The sequence below is a fragment of the Chlorocebus sabaeus genome, chromosome 23 (genome assembly GCF_047675955.1).
Source record: "Chlorocebus sabaeus isolate Y175 chromosome 23, mChlSab1.0.hap1, whole genome shotgun sequence".
Taxonomy (NCBI): Eukaryota; Metazoa; Chordata; class Mammalia; order Primates; family Cercopithecidae; genus Chlorocebus; species Chlorocebus sabaeus.
The window spans coordinates 60299824-60322529 of NC_132926.1; the positions used below are offsets into that span (position 1 = coordinate 60299824).

Consider the following 22706-nt stretch of genomic DNA (forward strand, 5'->3'; position numbering starts at 1 on the left):
GATTTGTTAAGTCAAAGGAAACCAGCAGTTGATAATTTGGAAAACGATTAGCCTCTTCGGATAGTGTGCTCTGGCAACAGATCTAAGGGTGTGACTGGGCAACCATTTACTAAAATGATTAGCATGTAACTTGTGAATTCAATCAACCCTCTCAGCAGAAGCCAGGAATAGGGATGTGATTATCCAGGAAAGAGCCCTTGTATCTAATGATTCAGATGATGGTATTTAGGACTCTTTGAATTGATCATATTTAGATGAAATTTTGGACTTACAGTTATGTTGGAATGAGCTACAGTTTCCCGCGATGTTGGCATGGGATAAGTGGACTTTGCATATCAGAAGTTCATCAATTTTGGAGGGTTAGACAGCACACTGTTACGGGTTACATTGTGTCCTCTGAAATGGTATGTTGAAATACTAACCTCCAGCATCCCAGAATGTGACTTCATTTGGAAACCGGGTTGTTACAGGTGTAATTAGTTAAGATCAGTTCATACTGAAGTACGGTGGATCCTTAATCCAATCTGACTGGCAGCTTTATAAGAAGAGACAGAATGTCACGTGACAAAAGAGGCAGAGGATGGTGTGATGCAGCTTCGGATGGATGAGTGCCAAAGTTTGACAGCCACCACCAGAAGCTAGGAAGAGGCGAAAAATATTAGACCTAGAGTCTCAGAGAGAACTTTTCCCTGATGATGCCTTAATTTTGAACTTCTATCTCCAGGACTGTAAATGAGTAAATTTCCATTGTTTAAGCCCATCCAACAAACTGAACTTTGCTATTAGGTCTTTCTTATATTGTATAATAAAATTCCTTCATTTTCTCCTTAAAGAGCTTACCTATCTTCAATTCTTCCTATGTGCTTTACATTTTTATTTTTATTACAAATGATATTTATAAATATTTTCTAGCTGTTTCTTGAAGGTATATAGAAAATTTTAAAAATTCATCTTAGGTAACTGCTTAGCTCCCTTATGCATATTTAGTAATTTATCTGTGAATTATCTTTTGTATGGAATATAGGATGTTGTATCATCTTCAAATAAGAATAATTTTTCATTTTAATCCTTATATGTTTAATTTGCTTTTATTACTTTTTTATGTAGATTAGGACTTCAGGTACAATACTGAGCAAAAGTAGTAAAAACAAATTTGTTCTAGACTTAGTTTAAGAAAACGCTTCTAACTTTCCACCATTGTGTATAATGATGCTTTAAGAACTTTCACTAGTAGTCTTAATCAGATTAAAGAACTTCCCTTAAATTTATAATGTATTAAACATTTTAATTTAAAATGTGATCAGATTCTATATTCAGTACTAAAAATAGAGAATTTTTTGTTTTATTCTTCTTTAATGTTTAAATAAAATAAACTATATTAATGAATTTTCTAATGTTGAACCAACTTGTCTTTGGTATAAAGTTTTGAGGGGATAAATATTCAAACCATAGCACTTCATTTTCAAAAATTGATATTGAATATCTCACAATATTATTTCATTATCTTTTTAATCTCTTATGAATCTTTATTTTCTACTTTTATATTTATTTTTCTGAATCAAATATGCAAAATATTTATCCATTATTAGCCTTTTCAACATACCATACCTTGACTTCATCAATCCTCTAATTTATGTTTATTTTCCAACTCATTATTTTTTATTATTAACTTTAATCGCTTCCTTATGCTTACTGTAAGTTTACTCTGCATTTTTATAATATCACAAGTAGAAATTTTGTCTTCAATTTTAATTCTTTATTTTATGCCCAGTATCAAACATTTTAACTCTTGTCTATGCTGTTAATGTTTATGTTAATACATCTTTCAGCATCAATTTTCTGTATACCATTGCTTCTTGCATTCACACTTTACTTCTGATACCACCATACACAAAATTGGCTTGCTCCCAGATGGTGGGACTTCTCGGCCTCCAGAACTGTGAGAAGTACACATTGTTTAAGCCACCCTCTCTATATAGTATGCTTTATAGTAGGATAAGGTGACTAAGACATCATGATTATTTCTACCTTGTTTATACAAAAATAAGTATGTTTTCACTAATTAATAATAAAATATTTTCGTATTAGTACTTACTGAATTTGATACCTATTTTGGCAATGTAAAAATTTTTTGTTCTTTTGAACTTTATGTGGCTGGATATGAGGATGCTTTCCTGAATATGATGAATGTATAGTATATTTCAAAAAATTACAAATGACAAATCTACGTTTAGTTATTACTAACTTTGGTAAGGCTACAGGAAGACTATTTAGTAGAGTTTGAGGCTAATCATCAAGTCCCTGTTCAAGCTTTAATTTTGCCTGAAAAACTTTCACCCTAGTGACTTTTAATGATCTTTAGCTTCAGTACAGAAGACTTATGGAAACAATATGGAAATCCCACTACAGGTATAACAGTAAGGAAGACCCCCATGTATTGCCACCTTAGTGAACATGGAGCTAAAAAAGGACAAAACTTAGCATGCCAAAAGAATGGGCTGCATGGGGGGCGTGCCCAAAATGGCCAAATAGGAACAGCTCCAGTCTCCAATTCCCAGCATGAGCGACACAGAAGATGGGTGATTTCAGCATTTTCAACTGAGGTACCGGGTTCATCTCACTGGGGCATGTCAGACAGTTGGCGCTAGTCCATGACTGCAGCCCGACCAGCAAGAGCTGAAGCACGGCGAGGCACTGCCTCACCTGGGAAGCACAAGGGGGAAGGAAATTCCTTTTCCTAGCCAAAGGAAATTGAGACACACAACAGCTGGAAATTTGGGAAAATCTCACCCTAATACTGCGCTTTACCAAAGGTCTTAGTAAATGGCACACCAGGAGATTATATCCCACACCTGGCCCAGAGGATCCCACACCCATGGAGCCTCTCTCATTGCTAGCACAGCAGTCTGAGATCTAACTGCAAAGCAGTAGTGATGCTGGAGGAGGGGCACCCGCCATTGCTGAAGCTTAAGTAGGTAAACAAAGCCGCCAGGAAACTCAAATTGGGGGGAGCCCACCACAGCTCAAGGAGGCCAGCCTGCCTCTGTAGACTCTTCCTCTGGCATAGCTAAACAAAAAGCAGCAGAAACATCGGCAGAGGTAAATGCCCCTGTCTGACAGCTTTGAAGAGAGTAGTGGATCTCCCAGCATGGAGGTTGAGATCTGAGAATGGACAGACTGCCTGCTTAAGTGGGTCCCTGACCCCTGAGTAACCTAACTGGGAGACATCCCCCACTAGGTGCAGACTGACACCTCACACCTCACATGGTGGGGTATACCCCTGAGATGAAGCTTCCAGAGCAAGAATCAGACAGCAACACTCACTGTTCAGCAATATTCTATCTTCTGCGGCTTCTGCTGCTGATATCCAGGCAAACAGGGTCTGGAGTGGACCTCAAGCAAACCCCAACAGATCTACAGCTGAGGGTCCTGACTGTTACAAGGAAAACTAACAAACAGAAAAGACACCCACACCAAAACCCCATCAGTACGTCACCATCATCAAAGACCAAAGGCAGATAAAACCACAAAGATGGGGGAAAAGCAGTTCAGAAAAGCTGGAAATTCAAAAAATCAGAGTGTATCTCCCCCTTCAAAGGAATGCAGCTGATCGCCAGCAATGGAACAAAGTTGGACGGAGAATGACTTTGATGAGTTGAGAGAAGGCTTCAGTCCATCAAACTTCTCAGAGCTAAAGGAGGAACTATGTAACCACTGCAAAGAAACTAAAAACCTTGAAAAAAGAATGGATGAATGAATAACTAGAATAATCAGTGCAGAGAAGACCTTAAAAGAACTGATAGAGATGAAAACTATAAAAAGAGAACTACATGACAATTGCACAAGCTTCAATAACCGACTCGATCAACTGGAAGAAAGAGTATCAGCAATTGAAGATCAAATGAATGAAATGAAGCGAGAAGAGAAGTGTAGAGATAAAAGAGTAAAAAGAAATGAACAAAGCCTCCAAGAAATATGGGATTATGTGAAAAGACCAAATTTACGTCTGATTAGTGTGCCTGAAAGTGACAGGGAAAATGGAACCAAGTTGGAAAACACTCTGCAGGATATCATCCAGGAGAATTTCCCCAACCTAGTAAGGCAGGCCAACATTCAAATTCAGGAAATACAGAGAACACCACAAAGATACTCCTTGAGAAGAGCAACTCCAAGACACATAATTGTCAGATTCACCAAAGTTGAAATGAAGGAAAAAATGTTAAGGGCAGCCAGAGAGAAAGGTCGGGTTATACACAAAGGGAAGCCCATCAGACTAACAGCAGATCTCTTGGCAGAAACTCTCCAAGCGAGAAGACAGTGGGGGCCAATATTCAACATTCTTAAAGAAAAGAATTTTCAAACCAGAATTTCATATCCAGCCAAACTAAGTTTCATAAGTGAAGGAGAAATAAAATCCTTTACAGACAAGCAAATGCTTAGAGAATTTGTCACCACCAGACCTGCCCTAAAAGAGATCCTGAAGGAAGCACTAAACATGGAAAGGAACAACCAGTACCAGCCATTACAAAAACATGTCAAAATGTAAAGTCCATCGATGCTAGGAAGATACTGCATCAACTAGTGAGCAAAATAACCAGCTAATATGATAATGACAGGATCAAGTTCACACATAACAATATTAACCTTAAATTTCAATGGACTAAAAGGTCCAATTAAAAGACAGAGACTGGCAAATTCGATAAAGAGTCAAGACCCATCAGTTTGCTGTATTCAGGAGACCCATCTCACATGCAGAGACACACATAGGCTCAAAATAAAGGAATGGAGGAAGATCTACCAAGTAAATGGAAAACAAAAAAGAAGCAGGGGTTGCAATCCTAGTCTCTGATAAAACAGACTTTAAACCATCAAAGAAGAAAAGAGACAAAGAAGGCCATTACATAATAGTAAAGGGATCAATTCATCAGGAAGAGCTAACTATCCTAAATATATATGCACCCAATACAGGGCCACCCAGATTCATAAAGCAAGTCCTTAGAGACTTACAAAGAGACTCTGACTCCCATACAATAATAATGGGAGACTTCAACACTCCACTGTCAACATTAGACAGATCATCAAGAAAGAAAGTTAACAAGGATATCCAGGAATTGAACTCAACTCTGCACCAAGCGGACCTAATAGACATCTACAGAACTCTCCACCCCAAATCAACAGAATATACATTCTTCTCAGCACCACATCACACTTATTCAAAATAGACCACGTAGTTGGAAATAAAGCACTCCTCAGCAAATGTACAAGAACAGAAATTATAACAAACTGTCTCAGACCACAGTGCAATCAAACTAGAGCTCAGGACTAAGAAACGCAATCAAAACTGCTCAACTACATGGAAACTGAACAACCTGCTCCTGAATGACTACTGGGTACATAATGAAATGAAGGCAGAAATAAAGATGTTCTTTGAGACCAATGAGAACAAAGATACAACATACCAGAATCTCTGGGACACATTTAAAGCAGTGTGTAGAGGGAAATTTATAGCACTAAATGCCCACAAGTGAAAGCAGGAAAGATCTAAAATTGACACCCTAACCTCACAATTAAAAGAACTAGAGAAGCAAGAGCAAACACATTCAAAAGCTAGCAGAAGGCAAGAAATAACTAAGATCAGAGCAGAACTAAAGGAGAGAGAGACACAAAAAACTCTTCAAAAAATCAATGAATCCAGGAGCTGGTTTTTTTTTTTTTTTGAAAAGATCAACAAAATTGATAGACCGCTAGCAAGACTAATAAAGCAGAAAAGAGAGAAGAATCAAATAGACACAATAAAAAATGATAAAGGGGATATCACCACTGACCCCACATAACTACAAACTACCATCAGAGAATACTATAAACACCTCTATGAAAATAAACTAGAAAACCTAGAAGAAGTGGATAATTTCCTGGACATTTACACTCTCCCAAGACTAAACCAGGAAGAAGTTGAATCCCCAAATAGACCAATAGCAGGCTCTGAAATTGAGGCAATAATTAATAGCCTACCAACCAAAAAAAGTCCAGGACCAGATGGATTCACAGGTGAATTCTACCAGAGGTACAAGGAGGAGTTGGTACCATTCCTTCTGAAACTATTCCAATCAATACCAAAAGAGGGAATCCTCCCTAACTCATTTTATGAGGCCAACATCATCCTGATACCAAAGCCTGACAGGGATACAACCAAAAAGAGAGAATTTTGGACCAATATCCCTGATGAACATCAATGCAAAAATCCTCAATAAAATACTGGCAACCCGAATCCAGCAGCACTTCAAAAAGCTTATCCACCATGATCAAGTGGGCTTCATCCCTGGGACTCAAGGCTGGTTCAACATATGCAAATCAATAAATGTAATCCAGCATATAAACAGAACCAAAGACAAAAACCATTGATTATCTCAATAGATGCAGAAAAGGCCTTTGACAAAATTCAACAGCCCTTCATGCTAAAAACTCTCAATAAATTCGGTATTGATGGAACGTATCTCAAAATAATAAGAGCTATTTATGACAAACCCACAGTCAATATCATACTGAATGGGCAAAAACTGGAAGCATTGCCTTTGAAAACTGGCACAAGACAGGGATGCCCTCTCTCACCACTCCTATTCAACATAGTGTTGGAAGTTCTGGCTAGGGCAATCAGGCAAGAGAAATAAATAAAGGGTGTTCAGTTAGGAAAAGAAGAAGTCAAATTGTCCCTGTTTGCAGATGACATGATTGTATATTTAGAAAACCCCATTGTCTCAGCCCAAAATCTTCTTAAGCTGATAAGCAACTTCAGCAAAGTCTCAGGATACAAAATCAATGTACAGAAATCACAAGCATTCTTATACACCAGTAACAGACAAACAGAGAGCCAAATCATGAATGAACTCCCATTCACAATAACTTCAAAGAGAATAAAATACCTAGGAATCCAATTTACAAGGGATGTAAAGGACCTGTTCAAGGAGAAATACATACCACTGCTCAGTGAAATAAAAGTGGACACAAACAAATGGAAGAACATACCATGCTCATGGATATGAAGAATCAATATCGTGAAAATGACCATACTGCCCAAGGTAATTTATAGATTCAATGCCATCTCCATTAAGCTACCAGTGACTTTCTTCATGGAATTGGAAAAAAAACTGCTTTAAAGTTCCTATGGAACCAAAAAAGACCCCACATTACCAAGACAATCCTAAACCTAAAGAACAAAGCTGGAGGCATCATGCTACCCAACTTCAAACTATACTACAAGGCTACAGTAACCAAAACAGTATGGTACTGGTGCCAAAACAGAGATATAGACCAATGGAACAGAACAGAGTCCTCAGAAATAATACCACACATCTACAGCCATCTGATCTTTGACAAACCAGACAAAAAGAAGAAATGGGGAAAGGATTCATTATTTAATAAATGGTGCTGGGAAAATTGGCTAACCATAAGTACAAAGCTGAAACTGGATCCTTTCCTTACTCCTTATACAAAAATTAATTCAAGATGGATTAGAGACTTGAATGTTAGACCTAAAACCATAAAAACCCTAGAAGAAAACCTAGGTAATACCATTCAGGACATAGGCATGGGCAAGGACTTCATGTCTAAAACACCAAAAGCAATGGCAACAAAAGCCAAAATTGACAAATGGGATCTAATTAAACTAAAGAGCTTCTGCACAGCAAAAGAAACTACCGTCAGAGTGAACAGGCAACCTACAGAATGGGAGAAAATTTTTTCAATCAACTCATCTGACAAAGGGCTAATATCCAGAACGTATAAAAACTCAATCAAATGTACAAGAAAAAAACAACCCCATCAAAAAGTCGGCAAAGGATATGAACAGACACTTCTCAAAAGAAGACATTCATACAGCCAACAGACACATGAATAAATGCTCATCATCACTCACCATCAGAGAAATGCAAATTGAAACAACAATGGGATACCATCTCACACCAGTTAGAATGGCAATCAGTAAAAAAATCAGGAAACAGGTGCTGGAGAGGATGTGGAGAAACAGGAACACTTTTACACTGTTGGTGACTATAAACTAGTTCAACCATTGTGGAAAACAGTGTGGTGATTCCTCAAGGATCTAGAACTAGAAATACCATTTGACCCAGCCATCCCATTACTGGGGATATACCCAAAGGATTATAAGTTATTCTACTATAAAGACACATGCACATATATGTTTATTGCGGCACTATTCACAATAGCAAAGACTTGGAATCAACCCAAATATCCATCAGTGACAGACTGGATTAAGAAAATGTGGCACTTATACACCATGGAATACTATGCAGCCATAAAAAAGGATGAGTTTGTGTCCTTTGTAGGGACATGGATGCAGCTGGAAATCATCATTCTCAGCAAACTATCACAAGAACAGAAAACCAAATACTGCATGTTCTCACTCATAGCTGGGAATTGAACAATGAGATCACTTGGACACAGGAAGGGGAACATCACACACCAGGTCTTATTGTGGGGAGGGGGTAGGGGGAAGGATAGCGTTAGGAGATGTACCTAATGTAAATGATCAGTTAATGGGTACAGCACAGCAACATGGCACATGTATACATATGTAACAAACCTGCACGTTGTGCACATGTACCCTAGAATTTAAGTATAAATAATAATAATAATAAGAAGAAGAAGAAGAAGAAGAAGCTGCAGAAGTGGCAGTCCAGGAGAGGGAAAAATAATGAACATAAAATTTACCTCTAACCTAAAAAATTCATTTTTCAAACCTTGATTTAGACTATACACTCTCATCATAACAACACTGTGATGTCCAATAAATTAAATTTTAGTCCAGGAAGCTTTTAACCTCTAGCCTTTACTGTATTTTTTACCTCTACCCTATACTGTAAGAAGTCACAAAGTCCCTGATTATTCCAGTTGGTTCTTAGATTAACTCTTCTGCAGGTCCTAGCACTGAGTCTGGCAGAGGCATAGTGTTGGCTAAGTATTAATAGCTTGCTAGGAAGCCAGCATCCATTTTAGCAAACGAGCACAGGCCTGTTCTAGATGTTTGTTATTGTCAATTATGTAACACGCTTATGTATTGGAGAGTTGTATTTCACAAATCTTTATTGGCAAATTATTAGTAATAAGAAATAAATAACTTGGTAATTCCAATGGTAATTCAAATGGCTAATCATTATTTACTATTCTAGTAGATTTCCCTAGATATCAGATAAAGATATATTAGTACACAGAAATAAGTTTTATATAACTACAATTTTTGTTGTTGGATTACTGCTTAATAATCTCTACCTACCTTTCATTAGAAAACTTCGGCAAGCTGAACATGTTAGGTTGAATTTTTAGAAGGTAAAAAATTATAATTTGTAATGTTAATATTAGTTTTCATTAAGAAAATGCTTTATAGCATTAGTAATTTTAATTTTTAGTTTATGAAGTATATGAAAATAAATTTAAACTTGACGGTTTCAAATACTTTTTTTGTATATATATCATACATATATGCTTATATTTTATATATATTATATATATTATTTATATATTTTTATATATTATATTTTATATATATAGGGTGCAGGGAAGAGAGAGAGAGGATTATGTTTAGTTCAAAATGCTTCTTTTCCCTTATTTCTTAGCTTGGAATAGTTAGATTGTCTTTCACATTTTTGTTTTATCTTTACTCCTTCCTGAAACAGGATTTCTCTTTTTAGCCAATTGAGTAATGACACATTGTTTTGAATTTTAAAAAGTATTTTTTGCTACTTAAAGTTCATTAACAGATTCCTGCACACACACACACAGACACACAAGAATTTAAATATTAAAACTTAGTTGTATATTTGAAACACAGTTGTTTCATTTAATAATGATGATAAATGTATGATATAGCAGTTTTGAAAGTGATAGGCTTGTCATCTTAATTCATGCGGTAAGCTCTGATAGAATATATTATTAATTACTAAAGTTCAACTCTGCTACAGTGACACTGATCAGCCAGTCATCCATGGTTGCTACATTTTGTCTACTTGCCAGAGAAAAAGAGTTGATAATGAGAAATAAGAGATACATTTTAAGGGAAACACAGATGATTCAAGAAGAATCAAAATTCAATGCAGAGGGCAAATTTCAGAACACAGGGAAGAATTATGGCAAATTATGGCCAGATGCTTAAGAACAACACTAAACTTTCTCAACTTGGACCGGAGGAGCCAGGTGGATAGCTGTGGATTAAAAGAAGAAGGTATGCCACAGACTTGCAGTATAAATTCAAATAGGAAACTCTACAATTACATCACAGTTCAGCCAGCTTAGCAGCTGCTGTCTTTAGCTTCTCTTACTGCAATATCTGATGCATTAGCCCGGGTCTGTGGTTGAAGCTAATGTGAGAGACAGCAAGGTACCCTCCTCTCTCTAAGTCTACATACATTCAGTCAAGTGCTGACCCTTCTTTTGCTTCCTTAATCTTAAACAGATCTCACTCAGATATTAGATCCCCAAACAAAACTCTTATTTATAAATACAGACAGTTCCCAAGTTTGATGATTTGATTCTAGGGTAATATATCAACATCTTACACCACAATCATTTATTTTCTAAGCTAGAGGTACACCCAAATGACCTTCATTCCTGGTGTAGTTTCTGAAAATCTTTATAACAGTCTGGTTCTATATTATCTTATTATCATGTGTAGCAATAATATCTCTTACCTTGCATATGGTATAATAACAATCATTGGTTAATAATGAAGAGAAGGGAGGGTGGAAATGGTCTAAGCTGAAAATTGTCAAGGGAGATGTAGAAAAAATATGTTGGAGTTAGCAATAATGACCTTTCTAGGTAGCAAACACTTAAAGAACTAATCTCTCTTGAGGAAAACAGAAACCATGAGTTATCAGGGTATTTTTAGAAAAGTTCTCCGATAGGAGAGAGTCTGGAGGAGTAGGGCCAGCTCTGATAGCAGTCTAAGTCTTTCTTTCATAAGCTTCAACTGCGCCTTAAATTCCTAGGAGCACCTGTAGACTTGCCTCTAACACAGAGGCTCTCAATGTGTATTCCATGATCAGCAGCATTAGTGTCACCTGGGAACTTGTTGAAAATGCAAATTCTTGTATTCCACTCCAGATCTACTGAATCAAGTATTCTAGGTATAGGTTCCGTTAATTGTGTTTTAACAAGACAATTAGGTTAATTGGTTTTACAATGAAGTTTGAGAACAACTATTCTATTAACACTGACATAGACCAGGGGAAGAATACAAATGGAGAGCTCTAATCGGAGGAACTAAAAAATTATGGTATGCAGTATATTCATTACTATTTTTCTAAATAAAGGAAGGAAAATGAGGTAGAAATAAGAAATGTTGAAGTACTGAGTCCAATAATTAAATCAATCACTTGCAGTTAGAATATATTCATGAAGGTAGAATACAGTCTCTACTATCTCTCAAGTTTGGAACGATGTCTGATACATAATGAGTACTTGAAAATATTTGTTATATAAATAAGGGCAAATTTTATTGCACATTATAACAGTTATTTATGTATTTTTTGAAGAGTTCAGGTCTGTTGCTGCATGGCATAGGGAAGACCAGAGTGAATACTCTCTGTGGGAGGCAGATCTGGGAAGAGGGAATCCAGAAGGAGGCTGAGCCACCAGAACCATTTACTTCTCTGAAGTTCACCAATCAAATCACTCCTTCATCCTGGGAAGAAGTTAGTCAAGGTATGGAAAACACAAGGGTTTTTATTCTAGTACAATTACTAATACAATAGTATTCAAATCCCAAAATAAATGTTTCTTAATTGTTTGATTTTTAAAATCTTAAGAGCTGTATTGAGGTTTAATTGACATACTATAATAAGAGTTACATAAAATGTACAATTTGATAAGCTTTCACATATTTATATACCTGTAAAACCATCTCCATAATTAAAATACTGAACATATCACACCCCAAAATTTTCTTTTGACCTTTTATAATCACTTGTTTTAATCCATTTCTGTTCTTTCCCATCCCAGACAACTATTGATCTGTTTTCTGTCACTGTAGATTAGTCAGTATTTGACAGAATTTTATGTAAATGAAATTACAGGGTATGTGCTTTCTTTTGTTTGTTTGGCTACCTTCCCTCACCATACTAATTTTGAAATTCATCCGCTTTGTTGTGCGCCCAATAATCAATCCCCTTTTACAGAGAAGTAGCATTTAATTGTATGTTTATATCAGAATTTATTTGTCCAAATGGGTATTTGTATTATTTCTAGTTTCTGGCAATTATAAACACAGTTGCTTAAACATTCATGTATAAGTCTTGGTGTGGACAGTTGCTTTACTTCTCCCGGGTAAATGCCCTGAAGTAGACTGACTGGATCATATCTTAAGCGTATGTTTCACTTTTTCAGAAACTACCAAAACATTTTAAAGCCATTGTATCATTGTTCATTTCACAGTTTGAGAGTTTCATCCGAATAGGTACATACTGATATTGTAGTTTCAATTTGCATTTCTCTAATTATTAATGATAGTGGGGTTATTGGGTTATTGTCATATGTGTTTTGTGATTGCCTACTTTGGTGTGTGCTTAAATATTTTGCACATTTTTAATTTGTGTTATTGTGCTTTGAGAGTTTTTATGCATTTTAGATAAAAATCCTTGATCAGACATGTAACTTACAAATGTTTTTCCCAATATGTATCTTGTTTTTCATTCTTGCAGCAGTGTGTTTTTGAAGAGCAGAAGTTTTTAGTTTTGATGACATTCAGTTTGTAAATTGGACTGATTTTGCCTGCTTGGTTTTTCTTCTCATTTTGGTCCATATTTTATTGCTTTTTTGCATGGCTAATAATTTTTTATTGGATGGCAGACTTTGTAGATTTTGTTTTCTTAGGTGCTAGATACGTTTGTATTTCTATGAATATATTTGGGCTTTGTTATATGATGCAGTTAAGTTACTTGGAAACATTTTGATTATTTGGGGTCTTGCTTTTAAGTTTGGTTAAGTGAGGCCAGGACAAAGTTGTCTGTGGGACTAATTTTAAACTAGTTCTGAGTCCTTCACTTGATACATCTGAATTATGAGTTTTTTTCACACTGGCTAGGGGATTTGTTCCCTTAATACTTCCAGGTGGTTCTTTCTTAGATATTAGGTAGCTTCCTCATATGCATGTGATGATCTTCTGTAGATTTCTAGACTACTTTATCTTCATAACTCTATCCTTTTTGGTACTCCACCCAATGGATTTTGGCCACCTTGGTGTCTTCAGACTTCTAGATCCATCTGCTCATCTGAGGGAAATTACTGGGCCCTGCCTGGGATTCTTCTTCCTTGTCCTATGATCAAGATAAACTCTCCAGGCAGCAAACTGAGACAATCTTGGGAACTACTTATTTTTCCTATTTATCTGGGAATCACTGAGGTATCTTGAAAACCATTGCTTAATATATATTTTTCTTTCTTTGGTTGTTTTGGGCAAAAGGGCAAATCTGCCAGTATTAATTCTTTTCTTCCCAAAGCAGGTTTATCCAATTTCTGATATTAAGACTGAGGAATTATAGAGGCACATACATATATGTGATTTCATGGTATTAGTGACATTGTGTCTTGTCTATTTGTTTATAACCACTTTAAGCAAAGATACATCAGGATAGTAGGTCTTTTATATAAAATAAGTAAATTAAATGGTTGTTGTAACATTATACTGAATTATTAGAGGTCTTGAACTTGGTCACAATACATTAATGTCTCTTGTAAAACATGTGTAATGGGGAAAAATAAACTTAAATTATAACATTTTCAACACATAGTACCTTTTCAGGAATATAATTATTTATAAATATGTGGTCTGTTGGAAGAAATGCTACCATATGGATCACAAGTATTAGGGAATCCTGGGGAAAACCAATCTGCTTATTCTAAGGTGTAAGATGTAGAAAATTCAGTATTCCCTTTTCCAATTTTCCATGTTGTGAATGAACATAAAAATCCTCTAGCTTAACTGTTTCCAGTGTCAGAGCACACAATGGGTATACCACAAATGAGTGATGGATCTGTCTGAGATTTTGTTCCCTGTGGCCCTTGACATGGTCTGATTGGGCCTTAGGAGGCTAGAATTGATAGAACTTCCTGTAGCCATAATCATTCTTAACTGCAGTAACAGTGTGCCCTACAAATATTATCTTTCCTATGTGTGCTATGATGTGGAAAAGGTTACGATTTGCTGCTCTGGTAGTTACATGTTTTCCTACTGTTTATCTTCTATAATGCCACTCTCAGTTTATCAATTTCTCTTGCTTTTCTTATTTCAAGGGATGGCTGATTTGAGGAGAAGAAGAATTTAGCCAATGGAAAGGGGAAGAATAGGCTTTCTGTAACTGTCTTTATTTCTGAATTCTATTGCCCCAGGGAGATTTTATTGTTAAAATGAAAATTCCATGTGTGTCTTGACTAATACATAATATCTATAGTTGTAAAGTATATTAACAGTGTAAATCAACAAAGCATATACTTTCTTAAAAAGTTATTCTCATCTTTTAAAATAAATATCCTAAGGGGAATTTATTTATTTTATAACAGATATGACGCTTTTGCAAATATGCAAGTAGATGACTATAATATGCTTTAATTTACCTGTCTGGTGTTCTAGCTTTCCCTTTAGAAATATATTAATAAAATGTACTTAGTATTTTCAGAAAAGAAGAAATCTTAAGCCATGATATTTAGGAAAGGTTTTATTACTTAGCTCATGTACATTTTTCAAATTTAAGAGTCTTGTGGACTGGACATTCTATGCTACATTTTACAAGTTCCAGCTATACTTTGTTTATATATGTGGCCTGCACCATTTTAAGGTGCCACTTTAAAAAAAATGTTTGGATTAGAATTTGAATTTCGTAGGAGTGACAGGTTTGCTTAAAGTTCTTGCATCATTTTTTCTACTAACGGAGAGAAAACTAAGAGAAGAGGGGCACAGACATTCAGATAGTTATAATTTCTACCCTTATCAATTTATAATTATGGTATAATTGGAGAGCATAATACTTGAAGATTTACTGTACTCTGTAATGTAGAATTTACCATTTCTCTTTTCATGTGAACTTTGACACCAGATGAACAACAGAAATAGCAAAGTATGAGTAAGTAGTATTTCTTTTTATTTAGTAGAGAGAAAAGTCAGGCAAGTGGCCAATTCTACACATTTAGGCCTTTTAAATGAAAATGAATATATATAAACAAGTACAGAGACATGCCTTTTGCTTTTATAACTATTTTTACAACTTAATTGAAGTATAATTGATATATGACAAACTGCCCATATTTAAAGTATGCAATTCGATACGTTTGACCTAGTTATATGCTGATGAAGCCATCACTATAATCAAGTTAATGAACGTATCTGTTATGGCAAAGTTTCATTGTGCTTCTTTGTAATCACACCATCCCATTCAGCTTACCCAAGATAATCACTGAACAGCTTTTTTCCATTATAGATTACTTTATATTTTCCATAAATTTATGTAAATTGAATACTACAGTATGTACCATCTTTTGTCTAGCTTTTTCACTCAGCATTATTATTTTGAGAGTCCTCTATGCTGCTGCATGCATCCTTAGTTCATTCCATTTATAGTAGAATAATATTCCCTTTTATGAATATGCCATACTCCATTTATTGATTCAGCTGTTTTTGGACATTTGGGTTATTTCTAGTTCTGAGCAATAGCATGTAAAGACCATATGAGCATTCATGTATAATCCTTTGTAAGAAGATAGTCTGTCATTTATTCTTAGGTATATACATGTAGGAGTAAAATATCTGGGACATAAGCAAGGTATATGTTTAATTTGAAATAAAAAAGCTAATTTTTTTTCCCAAAGTGATTGCAGCATTTTACATTTCCAGGAAGCAGTGTTTGAAAGCTTCAGTTGCTCAGTTGCTCTACATTCTCACCAACACTTGGTATGCTGTCTTGATAATTGTGGCCATTCTGAAAGGTGTGTAGTCATATCTTATTATGGTTTTAATTTATATGTAATTAATGACATTAAATTCCTTTTTATGTGGTTATTATATCTAGTGAAGTGTGTATTCAAATATTTTGCCTATTTTTAATAGGTTTGTTTGTGCTTTTGAGTTTTTTAAAAAATGCATTATGAATACTTTTTCAGATAATGTTATTTGTGACAGTTTTTCCCCAATTTGGCCTTTTTTTTTCATTTTCTTAATAATGTTTTTCAAAGATAAGATATTCTTGATTTTGATGAAGTGCTATCATTTTAAAAAATGAGTCATGTTTTATGCTGTCATATCCAAGAAATTTTTACCTAATTCAAAGTCTCAAAGGTTTTCACCTATGCTTTCTTCAAGAAATTTTACAGTTTTACTTTTTACTTTTAGGTCTATGATCATTTTGGGTAAATTATTCTATACCATGGGACATAATATTTGGTTTTAGTATGGATATTGAATTTTTCCAGTAACATTTTTTGAAACGATTTTTTTCTATTAATTTTTTTTTGCATGCTTTAGAAATCAGTTGACTACAGAGTTGTCAGTTTATTTTAGACTCCATTTTCTATTACATTGTCTGTCTTGATGACAATACCATACTAGATTGTTGTTTTAAAATAATTCTTATAATAAGGTAGTTTAAATCCACCAACTTTTTTCTTTATCAATGTTGTCTTCAAATGTTTAGATCCTTTCATTTTTATATAAAATTTAGAGTCAGGTTATCAATTTCTACTAAAAAGCCAGGATTTTGATTGGGATTGCCGTTAACTCTATAGATGAATTTTGGAAGAACTGACATCTTAACACTGTTCAGTTGTCTGAACTAGGAGCACAGTATATCTATTTGCCTAGGTTCTCTTCAATTTCTCTCAGTGATGTTTTGTAGTTTGCAACGCATAGGTCTTCCTCTTCTTTGCCTAATTTGTCTTGAGGTCGTAAGGTGACCATATACAATTAACAACACTAAGTTACCTTCTCTATAAAATAATTGGAATTTAAAATAATGTCACATGGCATGTGTACATGCACATAATTGACAAAGCTTTCCTAATTTTCTCTTGGCGCTAATTTAGTCTTCTTTTTAAATTTTGAAAACCCTTGTTATGCCCTTGATAAGCTTTGGGAAAAGAAACCTTGTAAAATGCTTTCCAGGCATCTTTTAGCAGGCTTTGCTTTCACTTGAGGAGGAGCCATAGTTTCTTCTCTCTTTCTCTCTGTCTCTGTCTCTGTCTCTCTCTTTCTTTCTTTCTTTTTTTGTCAGTATCCAAAATCATTTTAATAAGAGGGTAGGATCCAGGGTTTGTTTTTGTAGCCTCAGCAGGCCCGTAGGCCTCCGGCACACTCGAACTTCCGGCCCTTAGAGTGGACTTAGGGTTTGGTGTTGCTGTGCATGGTACTCCCCGCCTTGCCGAAATGCCGGTACCCCTCTCGGCCCTTGTGAAAACCGGAGAGCAGGACGGTGCTGCAGCCCTTGGGGGCATCCAGGGTCAGCTGGTGGCAAGTGAGGATCTTGCCCCCCACCCTGAGGATGCTGCTGCGGTCTGGCTGGTCACGCGCTGCGCACACACCTTCAGTTTGGGCACCTCCCGAACCCACACGTCATCCATTTTGTTCCCCACAACCATGGCTGTTTTGTTTTCCTGACCGGGAAGCTTCATCATCCGGATCATTCGGGAAAGGGACAGAGATGGCCGGTTGGTGAGACTCATAAACAACCTCTTCAGCACAACCTAGTTGAATGCGGAGTTGGTTCATCTGGCCAGAAAACTGTACAGCTTGAGCAACAGCCTCAGGTAGATCCTGTCTCTTGGGCTCCTTGCACTGAACCTTTGGGTCCTTGTTGTGGCGGATGTGAACTCCCATGATGGTGCCTCTTGCTGGGCCAGGTCCCAAAAGCTTAGTTTCCCATTTCTTACCACTTAAGGGAAAAACCTCTCGTTTTAAAAAACCTTTCCTAGTTCCACAGCTTTTTTGAGTCTTTCCCCGCCATAACTTTCTCTCTCTCTCTCTCTCTCTCTCTATATATATATATATATATATTTAAATCACAGTTGATAAAATGCTAGCTTTCATTAAAGTAGCATAACAACTGAGAGTTTTTCTCCCCAAACATTTTTTGAATGCAACTTGTAAGTGTCAATATTCCTTTATTTTGTAAGAACTTATTTTGTAAGTTTTATGACATTCTATGTTTTGGTGATCCACAGTTGCTTTATATATAATTGAACAAATTTACATTAAAAAAAAAAATAAAACCCTGCATCTTCTGTAGAATAGATTACTGCCTATGTTTTGAAAGAGACTTTGCTATCTAAATGGAATTTGCGTCACTCCATATGATTTAACTTTACAAAATCCATTAAAATAGAACACAGATTTAAAACAGATTTCTAAAGTGATTTCTACCATATAAATTGGGGCGGAGCAAAGAACACATCCTGCCATGAAGACTTGTGACAAATTTTTCTCATAGAGTGAATTAATTTCAGTTTTTAATTTCTATATAGATCAAGAATTTATAATTTTTACATTGTCTTAAAACTAATACAAATTATTTATGTTTGCTAGTTATACAGCTCATGTCATCCTCTGCCGTGTGCGATGCCCTACTATGTAGGGATTGTCAGCATTTTTCACTCTTGGATATATAAATTTTAACATGAAAACTTCATTTTGACATTTTGGAGTATATTATGACTTAATGTGAGGCCCTTCTTCTGTTTGCTATGACCAGAAACCATGCTGATTCTCCATAAGGAACAGAATATAGAAAGTAATATGATATATATTATTTTTCTTTAATGAGCATAAAATTAAGGTAAAGTTATAAAAATCCACACATGGAACAAATAAAGGGAACATGTACAAATAAGTACTTATTTGGTAAAGGTGTAGATACAGTATTGTGTAGTAGAAAAGTCACAGGCTGTGATTAAAGAAAAGTGCATTTGATTTCTATCCTTCTCAGTGACTGGCTGAATAATCTTCAAAAAATTATGTGACCACTTCAAGCTTCAGATTCCACATCTGTAAATTGGCTATAATAATACCTACGTCATAGAATTCACATTAAAATTAATTATCAAAACTATGTAGCAGTGAGAAGTCATGTAGTAGCACCTATACCTGTTCTGTATTCTATTTATTCAGCAGAATTCTAAGTGCTATGTAGTATAAATAATACATCCTTCTCTAGCTAATGATTTACTTAGCAGCAGTACTGACAATGTAACCATGTGTTATGTATTCACATTACAGAATATAACATTACAGAAATGTGTAGCAGTTAAATACTGGGATAAAGAATATAGATCCTTTGGAGGTTTTCAAGGGGTGGAAGAGGTAGAAAAAAGTCGTGATGAATTTAGATGTTTTAGAAGAGTCAAGTAGATACGTTGTTATATTCACAAAAAATTACAGCACCTTTCCCCACTCAGATTTCATTTAAAATAAATTTGAATATTTTATTAATCATTAATTACTCTGGATTTAAAATTTGATGTCCAAACTTAAAAACTGAAGAATAACCAGAAATAGTAAAAACTGAATATAAGAGAGAATGTTTATTACTCATTTAAACTTGCTTAGCTTATTAAGATTTGAAGGTTCTACAATAAGAAATCTAAAATTTTCACCTATAGTTGTAGGAAAGGATTGAATTCTTTAAGATTTTAAAATTCTGGAATCTTGTTGTCTAGTAGTGTGAAAGATAGATTAAAATAGGCAAGAAGAGAGGGAAAAAATCACATTAATACCATTCCAAGTGTGAAGACAGTGGTTTCTTCTGCCAGTAGGCTCAAAAAGTCCCTGCAGAGAATTTCTGAGTGAAAATCTGTTGCTCCACCTGCCTTTCCTCACCTCCCTCGCCCCCGTGTAATGCCTTCGGAAAAGCAGGGGATGATTGTTATTTTCATAAATACCCAGATATTGGAAGACAGTTGCCCAAAAAAGGACATATTAGAAAGCGTAAGCATTCCTGAGAACATTTAGCAGACGATCACAATATGGTGTCATCTGAATGAAATATATGGTGGTATAATTCAAATGACTCTTTGTTGTAGAATTAGTGCACTAGCCTTCTGTTTTTATATGTTGACTCTAAGAAAAAAACCAAAGGCCACTGAACTCTAGTTGTCTTTCATTCATGTCAGTATTATAGAAAGATGTTCTCTGAGAAATTGGCACATTCAGTCATAGCTCTCTTTTCAGGTACAACTTTAATACAGTTTCTTTAAGGCTATCCCTGTTTTTGCTTATAATGTAGTCATATTTCCACTTTTCACACTTGGTCTTAGCCAAGAGGCTGAAAGACAATGTGTTTCTGGTTTTTAAATGCTCCTATAGTTTCTTTTATCTTAAAACATTATATTACTTCAACAATAAGCTGTTTATAGAAACATGCATTAACTAGACTAAGTTCATTCCATTATATGAGCAATGAAAGATAAGTGTTCCTATTTAATACAAAAAATGATATACCATTGCCTTCTGGGAGTTTGTTCTATCAGGTTGCATAGAGATTTACTTTAGCTATCATATGATACACTGTCTGGAAAATGCTGTAAAATACTAGTGAAGTAAATTTGAGTATATTGATTTACTTTTCAACTTGTTCCATTTCACTGCATACAGAAAAACTCATAATTTGCTTGGAGTCATATTCCAAAATGAGTTCTAGTCACACTGTAATTTTATTTTGTGACAGAACAGTGAACTTGATTAGATAAAAGTTAAAAAATGGCTTAAAATATTTATTTAGTCAACATAAAAATATGCTAAAGATCTAAACTACATATTGGAAATGTTTAAATTGTTATATTGAAAATAACTTTTTGTATATTGCTACAGAAGCTTTTTTAGTTAACATACATATTCTTACTTTATCTTAAAATACTTTTTAAAACCTTGGATAAATGAATTATCTCCATAAATCAACTATTTTAATATTTTTACCTACTTAAATCAGGGGTAAATGGGCTAAATTAGAAGCTATAGAAAGACTGATGAAACTTTCTAAACTTACCATTTGGTAACTATCACATTAATAGTTGTTTCAGGTAATAATCATCAATGGATGTTAAAAATAGTGGATAAAAGTTTAATTAGAAGCAGAATATTTATAACATCTTAACATATTTCCACATAAGATATTTATTAAATACAAAGGGAAAAATATTAACTTTACAGTGAAAAATAAATCTGGCAAATATTATCTAAACTAAGTGATCAAAGTTAACATCACCAGTAAAGGAACAGAGCAGTCATTTGCCTATGAATATGATACACTTTAAAAAAAATATATCACTTCTGTAGAATCTCTTAGAAAAATTTGTAACATGAATCTATTTATGGGAAAACATCAAGCAAACCCAATTTAAGAAACAGTCAATAAAATAAATGGAACTTTTCAAAAATATCAACTTCATGAAAAACGAGAAAACCAAGGTACTGTTTCAGGTAAAAAGAGATGAAAGAGGCCGGGTGCAGTGGCTCATGCCTGTAATCCCAGCACTTTGGGAGGTCAAGGCAGGTGGATCACCTGAGGTCGGGAGTTCGAGACCACCCTGAGCAACATGGAGAGACCCCATCTCTACTAAAAATACAAAATTAGCCTGGTATGGTGGTGCTTGCCTGTAATCCCAGCTACTTGGGAGGCTGAGGCAGGAGAATCATTTGAATTCAGGAGGTGGAGGTTGCAGTGAGCTGAGATTGCACCATTGCACTCCAGCCTGGGTGACAAGAGCGAAACTCTGTCTCAAAAAAAAAAAAAAAAAAAAAAAAAGAAATATGAAAACTGACAACAATGAGGTATTTTTGTGGGGTGCCTTTTTATTGGGATTTTACTGTTTTTCTCGTGATTAATCTGGGGTTGTAGGTTTTACAGAGAAATATTATAGACGTAACGTATTATTTTTATAATCTTGAGTATCTGCTTTCACTGTATTATTGCTGATAATGACCTTGATCACCTGGCTCAGGTATTATTTGCCAGGTTTTTCCACTGCAATTTTCCAGAGTAATATTACTCTATCCATCCCCCCCTTTTATACTGTATTCTTTGAAGGAATTACTATATGCAGCCTAGATTTAAGAAGTGAGGAGTTGTGCTCTCACCATTTGAGGAGACAGAGTCTTCATTAGCTATTTGGAATTCTTCTGCACAGGAGATTTGCCTATTCTCACTCCCATTCATTTATTGATTGATTTTTTTTGTCAGTATGTACATAGATATTTATTTTATACTTTGGATTATAACCCAATACCGTTTTGTTCTGTTTTCTTTTCCTTTGCTTGACTTGTTTTAGCTTGGGCCATTGGCAGATCTTTTAATTGACTCCTGTGTCATTTTGATATAACTCCATAATTCTGTGTTTTTGTGTGTGTTGTGTGAGTGTGTTAATACCTGGCACAGTAAGATTCTCCCAGTTCATCTGTTATATTTTCTGCCGAAGTTTCAGAATCAGACATTTCTCTAGGGAGCCTTGGCTTATTTTATTGGAGAACAGTATTAGGACTCTAGATCTGAGCAGTATTCTGCTTATTACTACTGGGTGTCATTGTTTTTAGGCTCTCTCAGTTGACAGAGCTGAATGATATGTGCATTAACAACCCATGAATATAGACATATCTGTAAATATTGTTTTATGTAACCACTTGTATCTTTATGAAATTAAACATGAGTTCATACTGATGTCTTCAG

At 35.1% G+C, this 22706-nt stretch overlaps 1 pseudogene; it reads right to left on the minus strand.

Annotated features, from left to right (window-relative positions):
• Window positions 1-17281: 17281 nt before the first annotated feature.
• On the minus strand, window positions 17282-17869 carry LOC103245161 (large ribosomal subunit protein eL18 pseudogene; annotated as a pseudogene).
• Between the last annotated feature and the right edge of the window lie 4837 nt (window positions 17870-22706).